This window comes from Puccinia triticina, chromosome 5A (genome assembly GCF_026914185.1).
Source record: "Puccinia triticina chromosome 5A, complete sequence".
Lineage (NCBI taxonomy): Eukaryota > Fungi > Basidiomycota > Pucciniomycetes > Pucciniales > Pucciniaceae > Puccinia > Puccinia triticina.
The window spans coordinates 6,449,464-6,456,107 of NC_070562.1; positions in this window are offsets into that span (position 1 = coordinate 6,449,464).

Below are 6,644 nucleotides of genomic sequence, written 5' to 3' on the forward strand. Positions count from 1 at the left end.
GCTCCACACCCAGGCGCACTTTTTTCAGCCAGAATCACTCAATGGCAGTGTATGGCCCTTCTGGACCAATACCTTGTCCCAGCACCAATACAGTATGCCAGGCTTAATAGGATTGACCCCAGGACACCACGCTTTGTCCAACTATCTCCGATTGTGTATTTATTTGGCAAGCAAACACCAATTAGTTTGTTTGACCTGGTGGCTATGTGCAGTGGGACTGTTTGACCTTCTTGGCTGGATTTTGGGCTAAATTTCCAGTGATTATGTCCCCTGGATTAAGCAATTATGAGTGGCAGGAATTGTGATTGCTATCATTAAACCCCCTAATAGTTTGGTTTGCAAGTCCAGAACAGTCCAGAACCTGCTTTGGGGTGGCCCTGATGGGTGCCCCTGGGACACCCCAGAACTCTGGACCACACAAACAACATCACTCCAAGGGGTCACACCGGTGCTTGGCTATGGCCCATGAGTGGAAGCTTGCTTGTGTATGTGCCCATTAAAGCTAGGGGTGATACCCATTGAAATAAGGGTAGAAACTCTCCATCACATGTTGGATGTTTGGCAGGTACCCCAGGTGCCCCCTGTGGCGGTGAGCTGGATACATATGTCTCCAGCTCCCCGGTGGATACATATGTATCCAGCTCACTGCAATAACTTCTCCCAGAGAGAATGTATCCATCTTCAAAAGGGATCAGTCGTCCTGGCAAGCTGGATACATGTGAAAGCGGTGGGCAGATAGGTTATGGTATGTTACAGGGGTCATTTTGGATATTGTAACTTCTTTGAATATCCAATTTGCTTTGTTTTGGATAACGTAACCCCATCATGCAAGTAACATAACGTACTGTAACTAAATTTTCTTTGTGAGTTTTTAAGGCTCCAATAACATACTGGTGCGGTGATTACTGCACCTGTAGGTAAATTTGGTGTTTTATGATACCCGTAACTTGAAATACAGCTTAAATTTGGTACCGGTGGCAACCGGGGCCCAAAAGCTCAGGCGGGGACGTGCAACGCAATGGGGAATCAAACTTGTGCATCACAGAAGAGGCAGCAGGCATTTGACTGACCCCTGCCAACTTGGCCATCCCAGATTATCCAGTGGCCCCAATAACGGGTCTCTCATACAGTTACAATAGTAACTGGACCCGTCTTACCCCCATGTTTGAATTGCGTAACGTACTTGTTCCCCCAGTTATCCGTAAATAGTGGTTACGTAACATAATTAGTTACGTTAGGGCCAGCGTTACCCAGATGGTTAATGTATCTGCCCACCGCTGCATGTGATCTAGCTTGGCAAGGGAGGTCCACCCGGTGAGCTGGCATTGCCAAGAGGACTCCTGCCCGCAAGCTGAATCTGTCCAGCTTGCTGGGAGAACACCCTTGTCAAGCTGGATCTACTGGGCCCAGCCCTGGCCCCCTCCGGGGGGGGGGGGGGTACATATGATCTCAATGACTGGTTGACACCAGTCATTAAGGGGGGGTAGATAAACCCAATGCACAACCCCCAAAAGGAAGGCAATGTGCACACATTGCCATGTTCAATACATTGTTAATACCAAGGTATTTCACACGGCTAACCTAGGTATTACAGAATATTAACCTTGTTGTTCCAGAAGTTTTTTACAGAAGTTTAACCCTCTCACAAGAGTTTAATTCAGTTGTCACAGAAGTTAAACCCACGTAATAGAAAAATTCAAGAAGAAATTTCAACTGATAATTTTGATGAAAATATTTTTTGGTGTGGTTTAAAACTCATGCCCTGGAGTACCCTGTCATTGGTTTAAATTCCTTTGAAAGCGCATTATTGCCGCATATGTAGGAACCTATCTGCAGGGGTTATTATTCTGAAATCTCAATGTAGTTGTTGTATTTTAGCCAAATGGAGGTACAATAAAAGATATGAGAACACAGTTCATATATATTTGTGTAATACTCTTCAATTGTCCTTGTATTGAAAATCAAGTTGTTGATCATGTGTTTTCTCAAATCAGTTTCACTTCTTAGTTGTTGTTTTTCTATCATAAGTTCATTTTCTTTTTGAAATTGACTAAATAATTTTGCGTAAAAAATGGTTGAAAGAGTCCAGATGACTTTGGAAAATCATCAGTCACATTGGAGATGGTGGAAGCTCAAAATCCTTTGGGTGGAGGTTGCAGTGCTACCCAATCCCAGCAGGTATTAGCCTGTCCCATCCAGGAGGGTATGGGTCGCCAGATGCCTTGGCTACACTTCTGGGCGCGCCGTAACGCTGGAATATGTACCAGGGCTTAACAGGTATATCCTGTCCCTTCCTGGTGGGTTTGGGTCACAGGACAACCCTGAAAGGGCCGGGTACCCCACAAGTTCCAGCCTAGGTGCACATCTACCCTAAAAGCAACTTTGGGGAATCGTCCAAAGTCACCTGGCCTTGATTTGGCCTCCCTGATGAAGTACAAACTCTATTTTTGTCAGCCAGGCTACTATGATAAGTTAGAGCCCAGCTAAAAATGCTAGCATATGTAGTAGCGGCGCAAAGGGCCGCTAAAGATAAGATAGAAAATACATTCTTTCGCTAATAGTAGCGGCGCAGAGCGCCGCGCACAAGGATGGAAAGGGTATTCATTAATGAATATTAATTGCAGCGCAGAAGCGCTGTGCACCAGAAACTATGCAATACATATCCCCTCAAACCTTAAACCAAGTTGAGGGGTGAATAGTAGAACTCCAGCCAAAAACGGCCGGAGAACCAGTTATGAATTGGTTGAAACCCGCTATATATCTCATCCCAGCTTGGTAAATATTCTGACATATGGTTACCAAAATGCTCACAAGCCCCCAAAGTTTCATCATGTACCTTTACCAACCACAAAAACCCAAATGTAGCAGCTACAGTTTGATCAGTTTCCAAATATCACTACTTTGGTAGTTCTTTGGTGTTTCTGCCACTATATCTCATCTCAGTGTGGGAAACCTTCTGCCATATAGTTTCAAAAAATGTTTACCAGCCCCCAAAGTTTCATTCTGTACCTTTACTGACCACAAAACCCCCAAATGTAGCAGCTACAGTCTGATCAGTTTCCAAATATGACTACTCTGGTAGTTTCTTGGTGTTTCTGCCACTATATCTCATCCCAGCGTGGGATCCTTCTGCCTGATGATGACCAAAATGTTTACAAGCCCCCAAGGTTCCATTGTGTGCCTTTAATTTCCACAAAACCACCAAATGTAGCAGCTACAGTCTGATCAGTTCCCAAATATGACTACTTTGGTAGTTTCCTGGTGTTTCTGCCACTATATCTCATTGCAATGTGGGAATTCTTCTGCCATATGGTTACCAAAATGGTCAAAAGCCCCCAAAGTTTCATTATTTACCTTTACTGCCACAAAAACCCCAAATGTAGCAGCTACAGTCTGATCAGTTCCCAAATACCACTACTTTGGTTGTTTCTTGGTGTTTCTGCCACTATATCTCATCCCAGCCTGGGAATCCTTCTGCCAGATGGTGACCAAAATGTTGGCGAGCCACCAAAGTTTCATTATGTACCTTTAATGACCACAAAACCCCCAAATGTAGCAGCTACAGTCTGATCAGTTTCCAAATATCACTACTTTGGTAGTTTCTTGGTGTTTCTGCCACTATATCTCATCCCAGCGTGGGAATCCTTCTGCCATATGTTTTCCAAAATGTTGAAAAGCCCCCAAAATTTCATTCTGTACCTTTACTGACCACAAAACCCCCAAATGTAGCAGCTATAGTCTGATCAGTTCCCAAATATCACTACCTGGTAGTTTCTTGGTGTTTCTGCCCCTATATCTCCTCCCAGCGTGGGAATCCTTCTGCCAGATGGTTACAAAAATGTTCAAAACCCCCAAAGTTTCATTATTTACCTTTACTGACCACAAAACCCCCAAATGTAGCAGCAGTCTGATCAGTTCCCAAAAATCACTACTTTGGTAGTTTTGTGGTGTTTCTGCCACTATATCTCATCCCAGCGGAAGAATTCTTCTGCCATATTGTTACTAAAATTTTAGGAAGCCCCCAAAGATTCATCATGTACCTTTACTGACCACAAAACTCCCAAATGTAGCAGCTACAGTCTGATCAGTTTCCAAATATCACTACTTTGGTAGTTTCTTGGTGTTTCTGCCACTATATCTCATCCCAGCTTGGTAAATATTCTGACATATGTTTATCAAAATTCTCACAAGCCCCCAAAGTCTCATTATGTACCTTCACTGACCACAAAATCCCCAGATGAGATATAGTGGCAGAAACACCCAGAAGTAGTGATATTTGGAAACTGGTCAGATTGTGGCTGCTACATTTGGGGGTTTTGTGTTCTTTAAGGTACATCATGAACCTTTGGGGGCTTTTGAACATTTTGGTAAACATAGGGCAGAATGATTCTCATGCTGGGATGAGATATAGTGGAAGAAACACCAAGAAACTACCAAAGTAGTGATATTTGGGAACTGATCGGACTGTAGCTACTACATTTGGGGGTTTTGTGGTCAGTAAAGGTACATAATGAAACTTTGGGGGCTTCCTAACATGTTAGTAACCATATGGCAGAAGAATTCTCACGCTGGGATGAGATATAGTGGCAGAAACACCAAGAAACTACCAAAGTAGTGATATTGGGGAACTGATCAGACTGTAGCTGCTACATTTGGAGGTTTTGTGGTCAGTAAAGGTACAGAATGAAACTTTGGGCGCTGGTAAAAATTTTGGAAACCACATGGCAGAAGGATTCCCACACTGAGAGGAGATATAGTGGCAGAAACACCAAGAAACTACCAAAGTAGTGGTATTTGGGGACTGATCAGACTGTAGGTGCTACATTTGGGGGTTTTGTGGCAGTAAAGGTAAATAATGAAACTTTGGGGGCTTTCCAAAATTTTGGTCACCATCTGGCAGATGGATTCCCAGGCTGGGATGAGATACAGTGGCAGAAACACCAAGAAACTACCAAAGTAGTGATATTTGAAAACTGATCAAACTGTAGCTGCTACATTTGGGGGTTTTGTGGTAATTAAAGGTAAGTAATAAAACTTTGGGGGCTTTTAAAAATATTGGGAACTATATGGCAGAAGAATTCTCACGCTGGGATGAGATATAGTGGCAGAAACACCAAGAAACTACCAACGTAGTGATATTTGGAAACTGATCAGACTGTAGCTGCCATATTAGGGGGTTTTGTGGTCAGTAAAGGTACGTAATGAAACTTTGGGGGCTTCTTAACATTTTTGTAACCATATGGCAGAAGAAATCTCACGCTGGGATGAGATATAGTGGCAGAAACACCAAGAAACTAGCAGGTAGTGATATTTGGGAACTGATCAGACTATAGCTGCTACATTTGAGAGTTTTGTGGTCAGTAAGGGTACATAATGAAACATTGGGGGCTTGTAAACATTTTGGTCACCATCTGGCAGAAGGATTCCCACGCTGGGATGAGATATAGTGGAAGGAACACCAAGAAACTATCAGGTAGTGATATTTGGGAACTGATAAGACTATAGCTGCTACATTTCAGGATTTTGTGGTCAGTCAAGGTACAGAATGAACCTTTGGGGGCTTGTAAACATTTTGGGCACCCTCTGGCAGAAGGTGTCAGCCTTAGAGATACAACAAGTATCCTAAAGTCTGCAAAAACTTGTAAAACCACTTACAAATCCTCAAATATTATTGGATATTCAGAAAACTTGTGGCAAATTAAGGGGGGTCACCCACTCAAAGTAACCCCTCATTCCTACTCCTTCATACATTTTTTCACATATGTACACATAGCCACAAAGCGCTCCAAAGAGCAGGAAAACTACATAAAAAATCTTTACATAAATTAAATCACATAAAATTATATCAATGAGCAAAATTCCTTTCCCCCATGAAACATGAGCCATGGGTGAGATTAACACTTAGTACAAATTGATATTACACTTCATATTAAGCTATTTCACGTGACAATTGGTTATACAAATGTCACGTGTGAGAGTAAGGGAAGTTGTGTAATATTGTACAAACAAAATACCCATAACCAAGGCAGATTACACGTCTACTCTTGGCATTTACCCATAGCCAAAACTAATGAGAACTTTTCAACACCCTCAAAGATCTCTCCAATATTTAAGGAGGTAATTGAGCCACTGGAATTGTCCCCCCAGACATTTCACCACCCATTAACCTGTAAGTTAACTGGTGAAAATTCTCCTCTGGCTTATTAAAGCCACCCCTTCCTTTATTTCTGCCCTCCTGGCACAAAACCCACTAGATCTTAACTTTAAAATTGCCAATACCCCTTATAAGCATTTATTACAGTTATATCTTTATAAATAGTTGCTGTAAGACCTTTGCCTCTGACGCACAGCCAATCAGTTTAAGCGCTTACCAGCTATTTCTAAGTCAAAACCTTATATATAAAGGAATTGTAGCAACTGAAGTGTAGATTAGACAAAAGACTCTCAAGCACGGCACAATCCTGTGCTGCCTTCAGGTAAACAGAAAACTCTCAAGATTGTTTCTTTATTTTAATATGTACTTGTGTGTAATTACAACATATTAAAATAAAGCAATCTACACTTCAGTTGCTACAATTCTTTTAGATTTACAGTCTCGAATAGCTCAAACCGACGACCCCAAACAACAACTGAAGGCGGTACAA